General features: G+C 41.0%; 1 protein-coding gene across 3 annotated transcripts in view; it reads right to left on the bottom strand.

Moving 5' to 3' along the window:
- MATN4 (matrilin 4) overlaps positions 1 to 22,463 on the bottom strand; it is a 135,515-nt gene extending 113,052 nt beyond the window's left edge. For all 3 annotated transcript variants that reach the window (XM_089690644.1, XM_089690645.1, XM_089690646.1), the window contains exon 1: positions 22,372 to 22,463. The gene's annotated coding sequence lies outside the window, so the exon portion shown is untranslated. The remainder of the gene's footprint in view (positions 1 to 22,371) is intronic.
- Between the last annotated feature and the right edge of the window lie 583 nt (positions 22,464 to 23,046).

Genomic DNA, 23,046 nt, shown 5'->3' with positions numbered 1-23,046 from the left:
GAATTCAATTTTAACAGTAAGCAGTTCTTCCTTGTTCTTTCCCATAAATGATCTTACATACAAACATTTTTTTTTAAAACTGTAATGATTCTACTTGAAGGATTGTTAATTCACATGGAGCATGTGTGGTGTATGTATGTGTGTGTGTGTGGTGTATAACAGCCTTCCTTAATGTTTTTAATGTAGCACTACCCCCTTAGGGGCTGCTGGATTTGATTGGGTCCCCCTATGTTCTGTCAGGCAACACGCATTTTCCACACCTTGCACACTAGAGTCAAAGAACAGTCCTTGAGCTTGGTGTTGTGATTTTAACTTGGATGAGGTCTAGGGGTGTATGGGATGCCCGAGGAACTGCAATACTTGAGGACAAACTCCTTAGCAACTATGTACAAAAATGTGGATAGCAACAGTCTATTTCCTTAAAGAGCACCAAAGACTTTATCCAGTGTAACTCCTCAGCCCTTGGATGATTACTCCTCTTCACCCAGCTGCACTGAGGATATTCCGTGAGCAAGGGGGCCCAAGAGCTGTTAATCTAGAACAGACCCAGGTGAGAAGCTAGTTGGGTCTTGCACCTGACTGCCCTCTCCCCTTATTCAGCCCAGGGTTGGTCCTTCCTGGGAGACATTGAGGCAGCGGAGATCCTCTTTTCCAGCATCGTGCCTGTAGGTAGGCTCCCTTCCCTTTGCCCCCTTCCCAGGCTCCTCACTCCCCTCCCAGCCTCCACAGGATCTGGAATTTAGTATATCTAGAGCTCTCCTAGATAGGTGCTAGAAATAGTTAGATTTAGTGCTGGCTCACTGTGTTGAGTGGAGCTGAGTATGTTTTGTCAGGTAAATTTAACTTGCCTTGCTGTAACCAGTGTGGCTGTAATTAGTGTGTTAGGTAAATCTAGCTGTGCTCACTGAGTCCATAGTCCAGTGCAGCTGATTAATTAGGTCAGTTCAGTGTTCTCAGCTGCTACTAGTCTGATTGTTCCCTCTGCCTTCCAGTAGAATTCTCTGGAACATAGGTGTGGATTTATGCAGATGGCAGTATGCATATTTATGGGTCTTTTCCTGCTGAGGTTCTGTCCAGCCTGGAAGGTGGCTGCCCTTCTTTGGCAACGCTGTCATGTGCTTGCTGTTGGTAAGGCCTCAGGTGGACAAGCTGAGGGCCTGGATGCTGATGATACAGAGAGTTGACTGAGGGGCTCTCTGCTGAAGCTCTAGTCTGGAGAAAGGTGTTGCCTGGAAGTTGGAAGGAGGCAACCAACTGTCCCTGGACATTCAGTAAGTACAGACTGCTGTAGGAGATCTTATAGACATTTGGGCTGCTGCCACCCCTCTTGTGCTATAGAGTCAGCTGTGTGTTTGCTAAAGGGAACATCTGCTGGTGTTCTGAAGGCTTAGTCCATCTAGTTCTCTGTGAAGGGACTCTGCTCTTGTTGCAAGCTTGAGTGCTTTTACTGCTTCTTTTACAAAGCCCAGTCCACAGTTTGCTATATTATTATTATTATACAGAATTTATATAGTGCCAACAGTTTGCACAGCACTTTACAATATAAGGGAGACAGTACAATGCAAGAACTTTTGCTTCAATCTTACAGAAAGGAATTCACTGTCCTCAACTTGTACATAGTTTCTGTTTTCAGAGTATCTCACCCAATTCCCTCAACCCTATCCAAGTTCTCCAAAAATAAAAACAACACACCTAGACTGGTTCTTGAGGAAGAGTTTCTATGTTCATGTGCCTTTGGGGGTAAGCACTACATGTACTTAGCATATTTGACACCTAGGGTGTACTGTACAAAAAATGTTTTTCACTCTTACACCAGCGAAATGTTTCTTTACAGAGATGATTAGTGGAGACAGGCTTCCTCAGATTGGTGGTCAGTGGAAAGAGAAAGGTGTCTGTACACTTGTGGTTGGTGGGAGACAGGGTTCATCACTCTGGAGGTCATTGGGGAAAAAAGTTTTTTTACTGCTGCTTGTTTGAAAGAATACCCAAAATCTAAAAATATAAACCCTGTGCAGAGGAACAATTATGTCCAGAATATAGCTGCCAACACACAATTTATGATACCAAATCTACCAAAAATATATTATACCACTGTAGTGCTAAATCTGCTCCATAAATTGTGCATTAATGTAAAATATAAAGTGCAAATGATGCAATAAATACAGTATATGACCCTAAATAAAGTGCAAATAGTGCCAAATATTCATACATATGATAATTCATAAAGTACATTTTGTTCAAATATATCACAATGTCCCAATGCATCAATCCAAAACAATGAGGATCTTCTTAAAACAACTCAGCCTCCTTGGAGTGTTGAACTTTCACCACATATATGTGTTTCACTTCACCATGATTATGAGCCTCTTACCAAATAAAATGGACCATTAAAACATAAATGGTCAATGGCACTTTAAAGTGCCCAAGCATTTGGACTGAAACCTTCCTCCATACAGTGTCATAATGAGCCTCAATATTAGTGCCAACACCACATGAGATTGGAAAGTACAAGCCTCTTACTGAATGACATGGACAATTTAAAATTAAAAATGGTTATCAGCACTAATATGTTGCTCCTAAAGGGCTTTCAGGATTGCAACTCCTCCATCAGCGCTGTAAGTGTAGTAAACTTAATAGCCTTTATTCCAACATAAAGTTTACATTAAACTGCAATGCAACTCATCTACTCTCATAAAGTTCAAACCAGGGAGTTCCGAGACGCTGGATTCCCACCAGCAACTTTGCATGATGACATCACATGTAAGCCATGCTAACACATTTCATCAAGAAATGACATCACTAGGGGGATTGGCTAGATGGCGCTCATCACACAAAACATTCATATATGGCCATAAGACTGCTCACCAAGGAAACTGAGGCTAATGTTACCCATGCCCCTTGCAAAACAAATGGCAATCGCTACCCAGGACCAAGCTGTTACAGAGCCATCTTGTGATCAAAAATGTAATTGTAAAAAAGAAGAAACAGAAACCATCTGCTTTGTGAATACTAAATTATATATAAAACAGCATTAAACCACAATATAAATTACAAAACCAATAAAACTGATTAAAATCTGAGAAGTAGAAATTCAGAGTCAAATTAAAATAGAAGGAGCAAAATGTCATAATATTACTTTTCTCAGCAACCTCAATATTGCCCAACTGCATCCATAAATCCTCTTGCAAAATAAATGTCAAAAAAAATTTCTCAACTTATTTTTCTTTCTGATAACCCATGCTAAGAGTTCCCTAAAATAATTTATTTTACCATGTCAGAAAAATAGCCTGCAAGTATCTTATTTAACTTTAGTTGTTTTAAAAAGCTGTTTATATCCCATTCGACATTCAAGCCGAATAGGAAATATGCTTTAAGATGGTAAATCTATCTAGTTTCTAGATAGGAAATTTCCCTTTTGGTAAAACTGCCTCTCCAGTGTGGGGAATATTTATCTATAACCATAAATAAAGTGCCAGCCAAATCCCTATTGTGATATTTCATATAATGTGTAGGTATGCTATGGTTCAATAACCCAGATTTTATATTCGTGGAATGTTCTTTCAATCTTGTCTGAAACATCCTAACCATTCTCCCCACATACTGATATCTGCATGGACATTGAATCATATACACATTATTTGTACTACAAGTTATTAAAGATTGTATATTATACATTAGTATATTAGTTATTAGTTTGTTAGGACTGAAAACCAGGGGCGTATTTAGTGCGAGGCAAACAAGGCGTTTGGGACACACGTAAGGATGAGGAATGGACCTGAAGAGGCACTGCATGTGCTCCACTCCACCACATGGGATCTAAAAGAGGCTGCGGGCTGCTGGAGAGTGGCAGAGCCCAGCTGTCATTCCTGGGAATTTCTGGATAACTGGCTGAGCTCAATCGGGCTTTTCCTGATCATGGCTCCAGCGATCTCCAGCTGTGAAGTTGAGTACCGTAAAAACTAATTCTCTCATTGGGGGGAGGGGGGGTGCACAAAACCTAAATACACCACTGCACATTTACGATAAGGAAAGAACCCCTTCACATCCTGAAAAGATTAAGATTTCCTTCAGGAATTTGGTAGCCCCTAATATTAGAAGCCCCAAAGAGGGTATCCCTCTAAACATCTAGGTAGGATCTTCTGGCAATAGGGGGGTTTAAAGGTCCAACGTTGTTCAGAGTAGGAAGTAACATAAGTCCAACTGAAATTCTCCTAATCAGTGTAATTTCTGTCCACCTTGTTAAATACAGTAAATCATTCTTATCTTTAGAGCCAACCTCTGTTATGACTTTATTCAAATCATCCTCCCTATAGAAATCTATGTTTAACTACTTGGACCAGCATATAATAATTATCCACTGGCATCTCAGAACTGCCTGGTTTGAACTTTATAAGAGTAGGTGAGTGGCATTACAGTACAATGTGAACTTTATGTTGGAATAAAGGCTAATAAGTTTACTACACTATGGTCTGCATCCGTTACATTTGTTCTTGTTGCCGGTCATTTACAGCACTGAAGGAGGGGTCACAACTGCATATTAATAAAGTCCTGCTGACCATTTTTAATTTGAAACGGTCCATGTCATCTGGTAAGAGAATTTGGTTTTAATTCTCATCATTCTCATGTGGTGTTGACACTAATATTGAGGCTCATTGTGACATTGCATGGTGGAAGGTTTCAGTCCAAATGCTTGGGCACTTTAATGTGCTATTGACCATTTATGTTTGAATGGTCCATTTCATTAGATAAGAGGCTCATAATCTCTGTTTGCATGGTAAAGTGAAGCACATATATGTGGTGAAAGTTCAACATTGGAAGGAGGATTAGCTGCTTTAAAAAGATCCATATTGTTTTGGATTGATGCATTGGGACATTATCTTTATATTTTTGCACAAAAGATTGTGATATATTTGCACAAATTCTACTTTACTTTATGAATTGTCATATGTATGAATATTTGGCACTATATGCACTTTATTTAAGGTCATATATTTATTGCATCATTTGCACTTTATATTTGATCTTTATTCACAATTTATGGAGCAGATATAGCGCTACAGTGGTAAAATGTTTTTTGGTGGAAAGACTACCCCTCGAAGTATGCTTCTTTCTTTGGTAGTTATTGGTAAGACTGCCCCTTACATTGGTGGTCAGGGGGAAGAATGCCCCTTACATTGGTGGTCGGTTGAAAGAACTCTCCTTCATTGGTGTTCCATGGAAAGAATGCTCCTTACATTGGTGGTCAATGGTAAGAATGCTCCTTATTTTGGTGGTCAGTGCAAAGATCACCCCATACATTGATAATCAGTGGCACTCAGTGGTCATTGGGAAAAATGCTTTTTACATGGTGGTTGGTGGAAAGAATACCCTTTACATTGGTGGCCAGAAGGAAGTATGCTTCTTTTATTGGTAGTCATTGGGAAGAATGCTCCTTACATTAGTGATCAGTGGGAAAAATGCCCCTTACATTGGTGGTTGCTTGAAAATATACTCCTTCATTGGTTTCAGTGGAAAGAATGCTATTTACATTGGTGGTCACTGGGAAGAATGCTCTTTACATTGGTGTTCGGTGGAAAGAATGCTCCTTAAATTGGTGGTTACGTGGAAAAATGCTCCTTACATTAGTGTTTGATGGAAAGAATGTGCCTTACATTGGTGGTCAGAGGGAAGCATGCTTCTTTCATTAGTAGCCATTGGGAAGAATGCTCCTTACATTGGTGGTCAGGGGAAAAAATGTCCCTTACATTGGTGATCGGTTGAAAGAATACTCTTTCTTTGGTGTTCGGTGGAAAGAATGCTCCTTACACTGGTGGTCAATGGGAAGAATGCTCCTTACACTGGTGGTCAGGGGGAAGAATGCCCCTTACATTGGTGATCAGTTGAAAGAATACTTCTTCATTGGTGTTCCGTGGAAAGAATGCTGCTTACGTTGGTGGTCAATGGGAAGAATGCTCCTTACTTTGGTGGTCAGTGGGAAGATCACCCCATACACTGATGATCAGTGGCACTCATGGTGGTTGATGGAAAGAATACCCCTTACATTGGTGATCAGAGGAAAGTGTGCTTCTTTCATTTGTTGTCATTGGGAAGAATGCTCCTTCCATTGGTGGTCAGTGGGAAGAATGCTCCTTACATTGGAGGTCAATAGGGAGAATTATCCTTATATTAATGATTAGTGGGAAGAATACTCCCTACATTGGTGGTCATTGGGAAGAAAGGTCCTTACATTGGCAGTCAGAGGGAAATATTCTTCTTTCATTGGTTGTAATTGGGAAGAATACTCCTTCCATTGGTGGTCAGTGGGAGGAATGCTCCTTACATAGGGGGTCAGTAGGAAGAATGTTCTTTACATTGGTGGTTAGTGAGAAGAATACTCCTTACATTGTGGTCAGTGGGAAGAATGTTTCTTAAATTTGTGGTCAGTGGGAAGATCACCAAATTACATTGTTGGTCAGTGGAAAAAATGGTCCTTACATTGGTGGTCAGTGGGAACTTTGCTTCTTACATTAGTGGTTAGTGAGAAGAATGTTCTTTACATTTGTGGCCAATGAGAAGAATGACACCCTCACCGTTAGCTAAAAAGATCATTGTTGTCAGCGGTTAATTTCTGAGATTTAAAAATTGTTCATGGCTCAAGGAACCCTTAACAAGCTCCGGAAGTACCTGAGGGTTCCACTGAACCCTGGCGGAGAAAAGCTGGTGTAAAATCTTGAAATTATCTCCACAAACAATCCCACAAAGATACGGTTTTGAAAAAAAAAATTGAAGAACAATTACCAGCTGTACAAGTTGATCCTTTTTCCAGGCAATATTTATTTATGGTGTTTCAGGCAAAGAATCTTTTTTAGATTTTTGAATGAAAGCTAAACCCAAAATGTCCTGTTTCTTGAGTCTTCTGTCTTATGTGTATTGGTAGCCTTAGAATCGTAGTAGACCACAAAGGTCAACAAAACTTGTCTACTGTTATACTGTATATGCTCCATGACAGTATATAGCACCACCTCATCCTAGCTAAATTGAGATGTCCAGGAGAGGCAAAAGTACAGAATTCCACGGATGACTGTTCCTAAGTTTCCAAAATAAATTCTCCTTTCTTAATTGAGCTTCTTATTTGAACTATTTTTAAAGTGTCTAATAACATTTTATTTAGCTCTGGAAGCAAACTGAAATCATATATCACATATTTGGCTTTGGAATGTTATTACTTAATTTGGACCTACTGTCAAGGACATTTAGTGCCTTTCAGATTATGGAAAAATGTTGAATGTTAACATGCAATAAAATCAGGAGCTTTTTTCATATGGACTGTGTGCAAGTGGTGGGTGAGGGTTTTAATCTGTCCTTGTTCTCCCTCTACAAAGCCATTTAATTACTGTACTTAAACTTAATGTGTTTTTTTTTACCATGCAGGGCAAAGCAATAAGCTCATTTTTATGCTACCCTACTCAGCAGGACAAACTCACCGAAACTGTCCTTCATTCCCCACCACTGCTCCTCCAGGAGCAAAGTAATTGAAAATCAGAGCTTACACAGGGCCGAGGACTCTTCCAATCACTATGGACTAGTGCTGTCATATGGAGAAAATCACAGGCTCCCTCATACTCAGAAGCACTTGGTGTCTTCTTGCTCTTAGGGGCTGAATGGAGTGGAGTGGGTATAAATGGAAGCTCAGAAGTGCTAAAGCAAAACATGCTATTTTGCCCTGCATTTTGCATAGCAGCTTGCCTCAAACCCCTTCAACTGGCAGAGTCATTTTTGCATTTTTTGCACACGTTAAAGAAAAAAAATAATTTTAGGCCTTAGGATTAGCTACAACCCTCAAACATTATATATTTTCTGGAAACAGAAACTCTTAAGAATAAAACGGCGATAGTTTCAATTTGTTATGTCACAAGATTTTTTTATACAAAGATTTGTAGGTACCCATGACATGTGCATTCATGTAAGTATGTGAATATACGTGGGTGCACTGAGAGGGGCCATATTTTTTTTTTGGGGGGGGGTGTTAAGTGCTTGGGTGTAACTTTACAGTTTTCTTTAACTGAACATTATTGATATCACATAGAGGATCAATAGGCCTAATAAGACAGCATTTGTACTTTGCACTGCTCACTTTATTGAGACTTCAGAGGTCTACTAGACTCTGATGTGTCAGGCCCCATACCTGCGTTCACCTGTATAAAAAAATATGGTACCCAAAATTATCAATAGGCTTTAAATGCCTTTACTGCTCATTAGTTAACAGAAATGAGGGACCTAGATTGGTTTCTCTAACTCATTAGTAGCAGTACACAGTATATATTGCCTATTTTCATTTGCATACATGTGCACACCCTATGTGCTCACTTGCATTCATATGTGTGTTCGTAGGGCAGTGGGGGTGCTCCTATAGTAAATATATGTAATTATTTTTAATTGTTAACACTTTTTCACTTCAGTTTATTGCTGTCACATGTGAGCTACCACGCCACCCATGTGATAGCATTGGGCAGGTGACATGCACTTGTTATGAAGACATCAGGGGTTTATTAGACCCCTAATGTCTTCCCTGCCCTATGCTCAATCTGCTGTTTACTTAATTTTCAGCATTGACTCTCACAGCTCTGAACCCAGAAGTGCTGAGATGTTAAGCACTTTGGGATTCATATTAATGCACTTGTTATGAAGACATCAGGGGTTTATTAGACCCCTAATGTCTTCCCTGTCCTATGCCTAATCTGCTGTTTGCTTAATTTTCAGCCAGCACTCTGACAGCTCTGAACTCAGAAGTGCTCAGATGTTAAGCACTTTGGGGTTCATACTCATGCACTTGTTATGAAGACATCAGGGGTTTATTAGACCCCTAGTGTCTTCCCTGTCCTATGCTCGATCTGCTGTTTGCTTAATTTTCAGCCAGCACTTTGACAGCTCTGAACTCAGAAGTGCTCAGATGTTAAGCACTTTGGGGTACATATTCGGCACAGTTCTGGAAGTCACGGGGACCCCTGCTAATAATGATTGCATTTACAGCTTATTGCACATTATCATGAACACTAAGCTGAGATATAATTATAAATAAAAGAAGCAGGAATGTGGTGTACTTAGCGTATTTACGTAACACCCAGGGTTGCTTTATACTACAAAATTATTTTCAGCAATAATAATGAAATGAAACTAATCATAATCATGGCCAGAGAAGAAATGCAGTCAGCGAAAACTGTAGTGTTCTCTTACATTGGTGGTCAGTGGAGTAAGGATGGCTTATGTTGATGATCAGTTGAGACATGCCTCCTTATATTGGTGGTCAGTGAAGTTCTCCCTTACATTTCTGGTCAGTTAAAGGTGTTCATTGGAGACAATCTCCCTTAGATTTGTGGTCAGTGGGAGAAGGACCCTTTTACATTGGTGGTCATTGGGAGGAGGGTCACCCTATACTGGTGGTCACCAAAACAAAAGCTGTAAATGGTGTGCGAAGTCCTAAAGTTCTTTTTTTTTCTACAGAACTGAGTAGAAAGGCCTGCCCTCTGCTAGTTCAGTGCAACAAAGCACCCTTGCCCTTTGTGTGGAAGCAGTGGTCTCTCTGCAGAGATCTGAGACACCCTCTGCCAGACCTTTAACTCTGCAATCAGTAAATTGTATGCACATTGGACAGCTTTAGCTCACACTCAGCAGGGAGTGTGTCAGTCCTCTGAAGAGAGACCACATATTTCAGAGAGAAAGGGCTTAACAAAAAAAAACAAATATCTGATGCCTTTTGTATACATTTTTGTATGCTGATACCTGAAGTTTGGAAACAAAACAAACAATAATAATAACAATAATATCTGATGTTAGATTAATTTTAACACCTTCCTTTCCGGCCTATAGCAGATTGACAGCCAGGCGGGACACTCACCGTTGTGACTGGGAGTCATATGACGTCCTGTCCATATGAGCCACTCACACGACTGTGGGGCCACAGGACAAAGCCAATGAACTATCACCACACCGGCCCATTGCCAGTGTCATGTGACCGCTGTAACCAATCACAGCAGATCACATGTCGATTGTATACAATGGATGGCTTCCTGTCATGCCATCCATTGTATACAATTATGTTGTTAGCTGAGAGTGGTCAAGGCAGTCACTTGATACAGACTGGGCCAATCACAGCCCATCTGTATCATGTGATCAGCTTTGCCCAATCACAGCTAATCACAACAAAAGACTGAATGAATCAAAAAATTCAAAAATCAAAAATTATTGAAAATATCAATGAAATACATTTGTATTAGCAATCATAGTGTGTTAAAAAAAAATAAAATCCTGATCACTTGCCCAGAGTAGTTCAATGTTACTATGGTAACACTGTATTGCTTTGGTCAGAGTGTGCTGAAAAAATAATAGTAAAAAAAGAAAAAATGGAATAAAAAATAAAATAAATAATAGAAACATTTGAAAAAAGAAATGAAAATTCAATTTATTATTATTATTTTCACCAAAGAAATGTAGCAGAATACATTTTGCCCTAAATTTATGAAGAAATGTTATTTATTTGCAAAATTGTATAACAGAAACAAAGAAAAGTGCGTTTTTTTTTCAAAAGTTTCAGGTGTTTTTTGTTTTATTTAGCAAAAAATATAAAATTCAGTGGTGATTAAATGCCACCAAAAGAAAGCTCTATTTGTGTGAAAAAAAATAGTAAAAATGTCATATGGGTACAGTGTTGCATGACCGCACAATTGTCATTCAAAGCGTGACAGTGCTGAAAGCTGAAAATTGGCCTGGGCAGGAAGGGGGTATGAGTGTCTGGTTTTGAAGTGGTTAAAGTGACACTAAACTCTGTTTTAAAGAAAAATTATTTTCAATTTGTATTCTGAAAGCAGATCTTCACCTTCAAAACAAATGTCCCTACTCTCCTCCACAACGTATCGCTCTTATTTGAATTTATCTTTTCTTTCTTTTTTTTTCTTTTCTTTTAATGAAAAGTGTTTGGTCCTGCCCTCCATACACATCCCTTGCTTTGGAGAATGACGTGCACTGTGCTCCTTGTGCCTCCTTGAATATGCACACCACATATCTCAGGAGACATAGGCTTTCATTCAGAAAAGGAGTGTCACATCAGAAAAGGAGTGGAACCCAGAAGAGCCAGCTGTCTCACAATGATATCAAGCAAAACATGGCGCTGTGTGACCCTAGCGGTGGCAGAACAGAAGAGGATCGCAACATTATAACGCTGGATCTGCTGGGTGGGTGAGCATCTGAACTTTGTGGAACCTGCAGGGATTGACAAATGGGTGGGAGGGGTGAAGATGATGATAAATATTATTATTATTATTACTACAGGTAGTCATGTGGCTCCAACAATTTGTGCAGCACTTTACATATAAAGTACATCGTACATTCACATCACTCCCTAACCCTCAAGGGGCGTACAATCTAAGGACCCTAACTCACATTCATACATACACATATTAGGGCCAATTTAGACAGGAGCCAACTAACCACTTCTGCACTGCCTTATAGCAGAAACACTGCTACAGGGCGGCATGTGTGCGCAAAATCACGTATATATTAATTTTGTTTACTGTTATGTCTCCAGGACAGGAAATGATAGAAAGTCTACCAGGTGAGCCAGATAGCAATGAAAAAAAAACTGTGGTTGGATGGAGATGAAGTGGCACATCAATTGTAGGAAATCCAAAAATAATTATTAAACAATTTATTTGGGACTCCGTATAATTGGTGGGGCATGTCATCTGTCTCCAATTACATGGAATCCTGTTGAGGCATCCTATGGAAGCTTCTTCCCTTGTGTAAGCAGCAGGGGCGTATTTACCACAAGGCACTTGCCTAGGGTGGAATTTTTTAGGGGGGCAACACCTCCCCCCAGAAGAAGGAATGAAAGAAGGGACACACGCACCATGGGAACCAGGTCAGATCCGAGAGAGTCTGCGGGCTGCTTCATGGTGTATGTAGAGCCTCACTCTCATTCCCAGGGATGTCCGGAGCTGTGAAGATGAGCGTCTCCTTATCGCCGAGTATGGTGGGGGGGTAGTGGAAGGCTGTTCCGGGTTTGGGGCAGGGATGTTGTTGGTTAATGTCAGGCTCTCTCCAATGAAAAAAGCTGACTGGGTAGTTAACCCTTCTCTACTCTACCCGAAAAAAAAAACTGTTTTTATTTTAGATATACTGTATTTTTAAGTTGAACTCCACCTAAAATGTTTTGTTCTACTTTTGGATAGAGTGAGAAAGGTTAAAACCTTTCCCCTCCCGCTGAGAACATTTCCCTTTATTTCTTATTTTGTGACAATTGAAGTACCCACCTTTGACCATTGTCCTCCTAACAGCTGTAAACTTCTTTATTCCCCTTTACTTTTTGTCCTGGGGACAGACATGGTCACCAAGACAGAAAATGACTATAAAACTCCCAGACAACAGAATAAAAACATAAAGGTTAAAACTCATATCTCTCGACCAAAAACTACTCTTAAAGAGACCCTACTTTCTATTATACAGCTTTGTATCAGTAATGAAAAATACCAAGTTACAGATTTCCATTCTACAGTAGTTCACAAGCTTGCTTGGGGTCTGACACCTCCTCTAAAGTGAGGGAATCCCAATGTGTCACCACCAATGGGTCACCAGAACTAGTGTCCCTATAGGAAGATTTCCCCTCTATTTCTTTTCTGGGGACAGAATGTGGGATTTTCTTTTGCTTTCATTTTAAATGATAATGGTAAACAGGACAAATAGAGAGGGGACATCTCCGTAATGGAGGCACATACAGCAATAAAAACTGACAGGGTTCTAATATCTCTCCACTCTATCAAAAACTGTAAAAAAAAAACTAAACAAAAAGCTTTGCCTTCAGTTATACTTGAAGTTTTGGTATGGCAAGTTTTACATAGATGCATTGGTCCAACAATGCGTCATACCTGTGAGATCCCTCCAAAACTTGAAATCAAGGTGGTAAACACTGTTACTACAGTGCTCACTGCTTGCTTCTGGGTCACATGGTGAGTGACTGCCCTACTGCACTGTGAACACTGGAGGACGCTCAGTCAGCAGGGGCACCATTCAAAGAATGCTTTGCATTTTCTCAATGAGTGCAAAACATTCCCTGATTGGATGTACTGTAGAGGTGGGGTGGTGATGTCACAATTTCCATCTTATCCAATCAGCTAATGCTTTGCTGTCTTTGAGAAAATGTAGAGTAGTTCCGGAATGGTACTGTGCTGAGTGAGTGACCTCTTGTGTTCACTAAGCAGCAGGACAGCTGATTGGCACAGAAGCCAGCTGCTATTACTGTAGTAGTGGTTCCTACTGCAGTGGTTTTCCACTTTCACAGGGATCCCACAGGTATGACACATGCATAATCACATTGGTCCAAGCTGCCATACCTAAGCTTCAGCTTTAAAGTGATATTAAACCCTCAGTTTGTAAGCATTTCCAGCAGCTGATGTGATTACTTACTGATCTGCAGTTTTGTTATCTTTTAATCCCTGCCTATGTTCCAGTTTAAAGCAGAACTCCGGGCAAAAACTTTTTTCCAGGTCCTTGTTGCTGATTTCCTACCTTCACTGAATATGTCCTCATCTTCTTGTTAACTCAGTAGTTGCTCTGAAATATCCTATTCATTTTCAAATCAAACCATTCATTCTCTTTGGTTTCCTGTTTGTAAGACCAGTGGCTGCTATGCCTCCTATTATCCCAGCCACTGATCTTGGCACATCCCTTCTGTAATCTATTTCAGTCCCACTTGCAGTGGTTGGCGGACTGAGACTCTCAGACACATTCAACATGCACAGGCCTAGTGTATCCGCCCACATTCACTACAATTCCTTGAGGATGATGGGAACTGTAGTTTCCTTTTACTGCAGAGAGAAAGGAGAGGATATGATGTAATTTCTGCTGTTGAACTTCCTCCTTGGCAGAGCAGATACTGGTATCTTTTGAATTACAGAGATGAGGTCATGAAAATCCAATTAGACTTTTCTCCTAAATGGTAAGGATTTTCAAAATGCTGTTAACTTGTAGTGCTCTCTAGTTTTGCTAGATATGATTTATGTTAGTTAGAGGCTTGCTAGCAGCCTGGGATGAGTCAGCCTGGGAGTGAGGCAGAAGTTCACCTCAGGACAGACTAGGAAACTCTACAGGTCAGGGCTTCTGGAGCCCTCTCACCCTTCCAGAAACTGTTGGAACTTTCTGGAAGAGGAGGGGAGGAGGCCCAGATTTGCATATTTAAGGGAACATGGCCAATCCCCAGACAGGTGGCCGGGCATGGTGACCAAGGACAACCATTAAATGTGACAGAGCTTGACCAGAAGGGGAGTCAGGTGGAAGATGGACTGAGAGAAGGCTGGAGTGTGGAGCCTGGGAGGGGGCCTCAGGGAGTGGAGCCTACCTACAGGCAGAATGCTGAAAAGGAGGATCTCAACTGCCCAAAGTCTCCTATGGAGGACATCCTGAGCAGCAGGGAAGGAGCCAGCCCAGCGTAAGGCCTGAAGGCAGCCACCAACCCACCATGATGACAGGACAGTGTGAGTACTCCTACACCCCTCTGGGACTACTTCATTGCTAGATCCTGGAATCCCTTGCCCAGGGATACCCTCAGTGCAGCTAGGTGAAGACAAAGGATAAATCTGGGGTCTAAGGAGGTACACCAAGGGGACTTTCAAGAGCTCTTTAAAGAGACAGTGCTATTTTTGGGGATCTACATATTGTACAGATTGCTAAGAAGTTTTTCCTCAAGTTTACAGTTCCTTGGGCATCCCGTATACCCCTAGCCCCATCCAAGGTGTTAACCCCTCAATAAAAACAACAAAAACCAGTTCAAGGACTGTGTTAGTGCCTCTGCGTGCAAAATGTGGAAAAATGCGTGTTGCCTGGCTGTGTAGAGCTTAGGGGGACCCAACCAAATCCCTCAAGAGGGTAGCGCTACAAACTGTTTAATGTTTTGTGTAGGGGGATGAACTAATGAGTGATATTTTTGCCAATCCCGGAGTTCTTCTTTAAGCTGGTGCCATGACAGCTGCCTTCAGTTTCCTGAATTCTTTCTCTTTCAACATCCTATGGAGTCACCCTTGCATGCAGGGACTAGAGCTGTGTCTCCCTACACTGTGTGCATCAATAGAAACACACAGCCCTCTAGCTTTGGGTGGCAAGGCACTCCCCTGCCCCTCCCTCCTCCTCCCCTTCTCCTCTCCAAACTAACAGACTGCACTGTCCACTGTTAATTCTTTCCTGTGGAAACTGGAAATTCAGGGACTAGAGCTGTGTCTCCCTACACTGTGTGCATCAATAGAAACACACAGTCCTCTAGCTTTGGGCGGCAAGGCACTCTCCTGCCCCTCCCTCCTCCTCTCCAAACTAACAGACTGCACTGTCCACTGTTAATTCTTTCCTATGGAAACTGGAAATTCAGGGACTAGAGCTGTGTCTCCCTACACTGTGTGCATCAATAGAAACACACAGTCCCCTAGCTTTGAGTGGCAAGGCACTCCCCTGCCCCTCCCTCCTCCTCTCCAAACTAACAGACTGCACTGTCCACTGTTAATTCTTTCCTGTGGAAACTGGAAGTTCAGGGACTTGAGCTGTGTCTCCCTACACTGTGAGCATCAATAGAAACACACAGCCCTCCAGCTTTGGGTGGCAAGGCACTCTCCTGCCCCTCCCTCCTCCTCTCCAAACTAACAGACTGCGCTGTCCACTGTTAATTCTTTCCTGTGGAAACTGGAAACTCAGGGACTAGACCTGTGTCTCCCTACACTGTGTGCATCAATAGAAACACACAGTCCTCTAGCTTTGGGTGGCAAGGCACTCCCCTGCCCCTCCCTCCTCCTCTCCAAACTAACAGACTGCACTGTCCACTGTTAATTCTTTCCTGTGGAAACTGGAAACTCAGGGACTAGAGCCGTGTCTCCCTACACTGTGTGCATCAATAGAAACACACAGTCCTCTAGCTTTGGGTGGCAAGGCACTCCCCTGCCCCTCCCTCCACCTCCCTTTCTCCTCTCCAAACTAACAGACTGCACTGTCTACTGTTAATTCTTTCCTATGGAAACTGGAAGTTAAGGGAAGCAGCATTGAAAGTGCAGGAACCAGCAGCATTGAAAGCTTTAAACTGGAAGTACTGATGTAAGAAATGTAATAGTTTATTAATTTTATAGTGTACAATGTATTAACTGAAAAAACACTGAGATTATAAGATTATTAAAAAAAAAAAAAAAAAAAGCAAGGACTATAAAATAATCTTTTGCAGTTTATCTTTACTCTGACAATATTTGATCCAATCCTGATATATAATGTATAGGAGTTCTTCCATGGCAGTGCAGGTTTCCAGTACTGTCTGTAAAATTCCTGGTCCCCAACAGGCTCCATTCACAGAGCTCCTTTGTCTATACAGTATACCTAAGAAGGAGACAGCTGGGGTGTTAAAAGTGTCTGAGGGGTCAGCATACCAAACATAGTACAAGGCAAGCCGGCTGTATACTGTCCTAGCTCCGCACATCCCAGACTCCTCGTAGAAAGAGTTGTCAGTGTACTCCAGAATACGTCCCTTTACAGTAAACCATGGAAAACGACAATGAACGCCTGAAAAGCTCAGAAATACAAATAGACGGGGAGCATGGAACACAAGGAAACAATTACTCTCTCCTGTGTCTCCTACCCCATGGAAAGCCATCTGTCATCTTCTATTACCCCCAGACTAGATGTATGAAGGGACCAAGGCTCCGTACAGAGGAGCGCAGCGTCTCCAGACTAGAGAGGCATATTTATCATACACAATGCTGGGGATCGTTTAAGATACATTAAGTCCTGACAGTATATACAGTCATCAGTCAATGGAATGGTGGGCCCAGCCGGAGGTACGGCAGGGACTGTGATCATGTACAATCATCCAGTGGTGAGAGTGAGCCATACCCATCATACAACCATCCATCACTCATACAGTCCCCTATGTCTGGACTTCATACACACACACATCACATGTTCTAGGATTCATGAGCAAAAGTCAAGGCAATTGTTTAATTCTACACCCTGATTGGTTTACCCGATATGACGGTGCAGTGGGTGGGAATGGGGCATCTTGGGCTACCTTAATCTGGCATACACTATACAATCTCCCTAAGGCCGGCCATACATGGGTTGAAATTCCACCGATTTTTCGTCCGAAAATTGGACCTAAGAATAATCGGCCGATTTTTGGTCTGTTAGTGGGTCAATGGCACCGGAGGATTTTCGTGGTTCCTCCACTTTTCGGTGATCGAGCATGTTGGAAAATTTGTGAAAAACTACCGATTTTTGACTCAATGATGGTCAAATCATACAGTCATTTTTCCGAAAATAATATGCGCATGAGCCGTGACCTGGAAGGAACAGAAGTTTCGCCTGTTATATGGGGTGAACTTTATGACTTGGTCGGCCGATTTTTTAAATCAATGATGGCACCATCAGATTACCGAGCGAATGACGTTTCAGATTTTCGGATGAAAAATTGTTCGGAATTTGAACCATGTATGGCCTGCATTATCGTTCTGAAAACTATGCAACAAAAACAAATCTAAACGTTCATCAATTAGTACCAAATCAGACTGGTGTTTGTACTACATAATTGATGGTAGATCTAATGGTGGCCATACACACTTCCATTTTATTATTCGATCAAGTTGTGTTTCAATCAAAACAACCAAATTGGCAAACAGTTGAATAGCCATAACTTCCCTTCTGACTAATGTAAATGATACTAAACCCACAACAGTAAAATCAATCTGTATATGCAGTAAAGCATGCTTGTTATATATTGTGGAACCTAAGGGGTTAATCCATTTTGTAAAAAGGCTGTTTGATCCTGTCTTCTCTTATCCTCCCCTTTTCTACTGTCCCCAATCCATCTGCTGATAGTACAGAGCTCTAGGAGTTACTCTGAACATGCTAAGTTTAGTGTGTATGGCTAGAGAGGTTTTCTTTTTTTTTGGGGGGGGGGGGTACATGTGATCAGCACTGTCCAGACAGAGGGTCAGGGGTCATGCAGCTTCATAGGACAGTCAGAGCAGAATGAAAACTCCTCCTACAAGCTTTAACCAGTGCTCTGCTGGGCACTGATAGAAGTCACAAGACTGCTCTAACTGCTGATGAGAAAAGGTATTTAGCGGTTTATATTTACTAAAATAATTGAATTTCCATGTTCTGTGTACTGTGGGAGACCAGATATAGTGAATGCAGGGTCCGGGGTTTAGTAACACTTTAAAGCTGGCCATACAACTGGTAGGTTTTCGATGTATGAACATTCATACAAAATTTCTCATCGGTACATTCTATGGCATGATGAAGGTGGTTCGATTAGTATTTAAAAAAGTTTGCTTTTAACATTTGATTTTGAGTGAATGGACTTTCCTAAGTGAAAACCACGTAGACTGTATTAAATTCCTTCACATGAGAAAAAAATTATTTTTTCAAATCTTGCGTTACTGTGGTCAAAAATGAATGTTGATTTGACTCCAAAAATGTTCTTAAAGCAAAAATTTTCAAACAAAATTTGACTAGCGTATGGCCAACTTTAGACTTCATTTATATCAGATGCCATCAAACAGAGTCAATCCTCTATGGCAGAAAATTGTCAGTTATACATTATCAATCATTCGATCAATCATTTTTTTGTTCGATTGGCAGCACTGAGATGCTTTGGTCATGCATCAGATCATATTTTTATTGATCAGATTATTATACAATCGCATAGTACACCCTCCCTAATGGTGGCCATACACCCTTCAATAAAAGATCTTTTTATTTTCTGATCGATCTCTCCTGATAATAGTAATGGATTGATAGTCAACAACCCAATTGATCAATATGCCACACACACAGGGAAATGGAGTTTGATCAATTGTTGGAAGGTTTGATTGTAAGTTATCGGTCACATCTCTATTTTCACCATGTAGTCTCATAATAGTGTAAGGTCAACCTTAGGAGGAGATAAAATGAAATGATGGATTGCTGTGTATCGTGTGGCTTCATCATGGTCTTGATTGGATGGCCCAATGGGAGACATGGGTGAGGACTCTATAATAATGACCCTCTGTGTGATAGGGCCAACGTTTTCAATTATAGTAGATATACATTTTTGCCATTTCTTCCAAAATTAGTGGGAGATTTGCCCATCCATGCTATTTAACATATATGAAGGAAATCTGTTGGATCTCTTTGGTGCAGCCCATAGACTAATTGGAAAAAATTTCAGCCAGCCATACACGCTACAATCTCTAATACATTCCACCACACTAAACAATGAGGATGAAGGATCTTCCCCGCTGGCTATTGTATTCAGACAACCTTCACTCGTGGCTGTCTAAATACTTGAACAATGACTGTATCTCACGCTATGAGGATTTAAGCCCCATATATACGATCAGAATATTGCATGAAAAATGTCACTTTAAAACGATCGTACGATAATCTGATTATTAGCACACAGCAATCGTCATTAAAAAAAAAAAAGAAGGAACAAGCACAAAAATGTATCCGGTATCGTTCGATTTTCGTTTAACCAGTACAGTAGCCGTCCGAAAATACAATACAAATACATTAGTCTTCAGAATTTTTATTCTGTCGTTTAAAGAATTTTCGTGACTTTAGTAACCTTTTCACTTTTGATGTGAGAAAAAACAGATGATCATTCGTTCAATATTCTAAACATGTAAACGGGGCATAACTAAGGTCAGCCATGCATGGGTCGATTTTAGAACGAATTTTTATTCGAAAATCGGACCTAAGAATAATCAGACGATTTTCGCTCTGTTAGTGGGGCAATGGCACCAGCCGATTTTTGTAGTTCCTCCCAATTTTGTTTATCGGGGATGCTGGAAAATTCGTGAAAAATGACCGATTTCTCAAAATCATTGGTGGCACCATTGGATTACAGAACGAATGATGTTTTCGATTTTCGATCGAAAAATCGTCAGAATTCGACCCCTGTAAAACTGGTGCACTCAGAATCTGGTGCAGCTGTGCATGGTAGCCAATTAGCTTCTAACTTCAGCTTGTTCAATTAAGGTTTGACAATAAAACCTGGAAGCTGATTGGTTTCTATGCGGAGCTGCACCACATTTTGCACTTTCCAGTTTTAGTTAAACAACCAACCCCATATCTTCAAAAAAGTGACAGTTATTTTCAGCAGAGACCAATCAGATTTGAAAATGACTGTCACATGGCTCCAATAAAGATCCTTATCCTGGATGTTAAAGCTTTGTGAATTGAGTCCTGTATCTGTTGTGTGCTCCATTCAGCTAGAAAAAGAGAACAACCAGCTGAACCTTTGCAGATTGGTTACAAACACAAGACTGAATAAACATTCTTCTGTGGATATGCCTGACCTCATTCCTTGATTGTTACGTGCTGCTTGGACATTTACCGTCACTGCAACGCCATTGTGCCTATTTTGTAAAAAAGGGATGTTGCTCAGAGCAAACAAATTCCAGATCAGCTTTTTGGAATCCAGTCTTGGAACTGATTGGTTGGAATAGGCAGAACCTCCAATTGTTAAGCTCCTCATACATGTTACAATCTGATTGTACAATCTTTCTTAGATCTGCCAACAACTAGGCAGTGCAAGGATCTGCCCGATTGGATACAAATTGAATAGATTGGGTTTTGGTAAATCTTGATTGTACAAAGATTGTATGGTCATGATCTGGTAAGAACATCCCCTGCTTTCTCCTATTATAGTGTGCTAGTAATACATGACAAATCTAAATTCTATACAACATTCTCATACAATAGTTAATAAACTAGACCCTGAACTGTAATAATCTTTTAGTGGAGGGTGCTGCTAAATAACCATGATATATGACGCCATTATACATATACTGTCTTCCATCACATTCAAGCCTCTACTGTATAAAACACACCTTTGTTTTGTTGAACTACAAGTCCCAGCATTACCTGTTAGAGGTTGGTGTGGTCCAACAGTAGTAGTTCTACAATCTGCACTTACCCAATGATGACTCAAGTCAATGACAATTCCTGAGTGTGTCGTTGGTAGTTTACAACCAGGGGTGGACTGACAACTCATGGGGCCCTCGGGCAATAGGGGATCATGGGGCCCCAGTGTCCTTGCCCAAACTCAAAAAAGCCTATGAAAAAGGTACCAGGGGGCATCTCATGGGGCCCCCTACTGACCCCGGGCCCTCGGGCAGTGCCCGAGTTTCCAAATGGTCAGTCTGCCCCTGTTTACAACATAAGGGGCTGATTACTAAAGGCAAAATAGAATAAGCACTTTGCAAGTGCAGTTGCTCCAGAGCTTAGTGAATATGGTGAAGCTTCACTTTACAAAGAATATCTGATCACATGCTTGCACATGATGGAAGTGAGCTTTCACTAAGCTCTGGAGCAACTGCACTTGCAAAGTGCACAGTCTATTTGCCTTTAGTAAATCCACCCCTAAGGGTCCATTTATGCTGTCACATTTTAATGGTAGTCTGCCATAATAAGGACAATGGGGAAGATTTACTAAAACTGGAGCAATCTGGTGCAGCTGTGTATGGTAGCCAATCAGCTTCTAACTTCAGCTTGTTCAGTTAAGCTTTGGCAATAAATCCAGGAATCTGATTGGTTTCTATGCAGAGTTGCACCACATTTTGCACTTTGCAGTTTTAGTTAATCAACCCCATATCTTCAAAAAGTGACAGTTATTTTCCAGTTTTAGTAAATCTCATCCAATGTCTTTTCTAACGCAGTGCTGCAGTGTAATGCATTTCGAAAATAAAAAAAAAGTCTCCTTGGCCCATAGAAGTCAATAGCAGCACACCAAAAACATATCACCTGCGTTTTGCTGCAATGGCACCCGCTTGGTCAACGGCTGCTAACCTTATCCACTCCAAATCCTAAATTCAAAAATGCATTGAAAAGGAGCATCAACGTATAAAGGAAACGCATATTGACGCGTGACAATGCACTTACCTAATGCTACAAAAAAATGGAGTGATCTAAATGGACCCTTCAGGTTACAAACTAATCCCAATTCAGTGTAGTGCGTTTCCTAGTAACACAACAAAAAATCAGCCAAAATAGCAAATTAGCGGGCGCTGCTTGCCAAGAAGGAACGATCAAAGCAGACTTAATGAACTAATGTTTCCAAATGTGTTTAAAGGCTTCCTATCTGAGCTGCACTCGTACCATGACTCGGGAACGTCTAGCCAAAAGACGAGTGTCCTGCTGGGACCAAGTCTAGGCTGTAACCCCTATGTCCCATACATAGTAGGAAATATTCCAGGATGGACTGGTCCCCTACATACTTAGGAAGGCATTGCAGAATGAACTAAGAAGATATACAAGATCCCAGAAATACATCAAAACTATCCCAGGTGCATCCTACAAGGCAGGCTAGGAAATCAGAGTAAATGGGGTCCTTACTGTGATGTCCGTTCACCTTCTCTCTTCTAGTCTTGCTTTGCAGAGTGCTGGGATCTGTTCAGGTTTTTAATTCTGGGAGGTAAAAAAAGAGCCCCTCCCATCCTGAAATTGGAACTGCTGCAAGCAGCCTAAAGAACAACACAGATTAGCATTACAGCTGTCACCCTCCACCGTCTACAGAGGTGGATGGAGGAGGGGGGTCCACAGCCTGGCATGGGCTTCTTTCATAGCCAGGGACAGGCAGATCCTACAAGTGACAGTGGCTCTGCCTATCTATTCAATACAAAAAAAAATCCACTGTTGTCCCATCTACTTTATTTCTTTTCTGATCGAAGAGAGAAATAATCAATCTATAATCACCAATTCATTCGATCAATATGCCACCCATGACTAAACGGATTTCAATAGTTTCAGTAGGTTCAATAGTTAAGTTACCATCATAACTTACAATCCTAAGTTATTGATCACATTTCTGTTTCCACTATGGAATCTGATCAATCGAAATAAAATCGGATATTCTTGAACAAAGTATGTCAGTGCTGTCAATCGATGCAAAGCAATCAATAATTTTCCACCCTGTCCGATTGATGCAGTTTGATTGAATCCGATCTAAATCAATCAGATCATTTATGTTATTGTTTTCAGATTCAATCATTTTGATTCAATCAATCGGAT

The sequence above is a fragment of the Staurois parvus genome, unplaced genomic scaffold (assembly GCF_062004578.1).
Source record: "Staurois parvus isolate SC_StPar_1 unplaced genomic scaffold, SC_StPar_1.0 ptg000538l, whole genome shotgun sequence".
NCBI lineage: Eukaryota > Metazoa > Chordata > Amphibia > Anura > Ranidae > Staurois > Staurois parvus.
The sequence above is the reverse complement of the archived record's forward strand: the minus strand, read 5'-3'. Positions and strand labels throughout refer to the sequence as shown.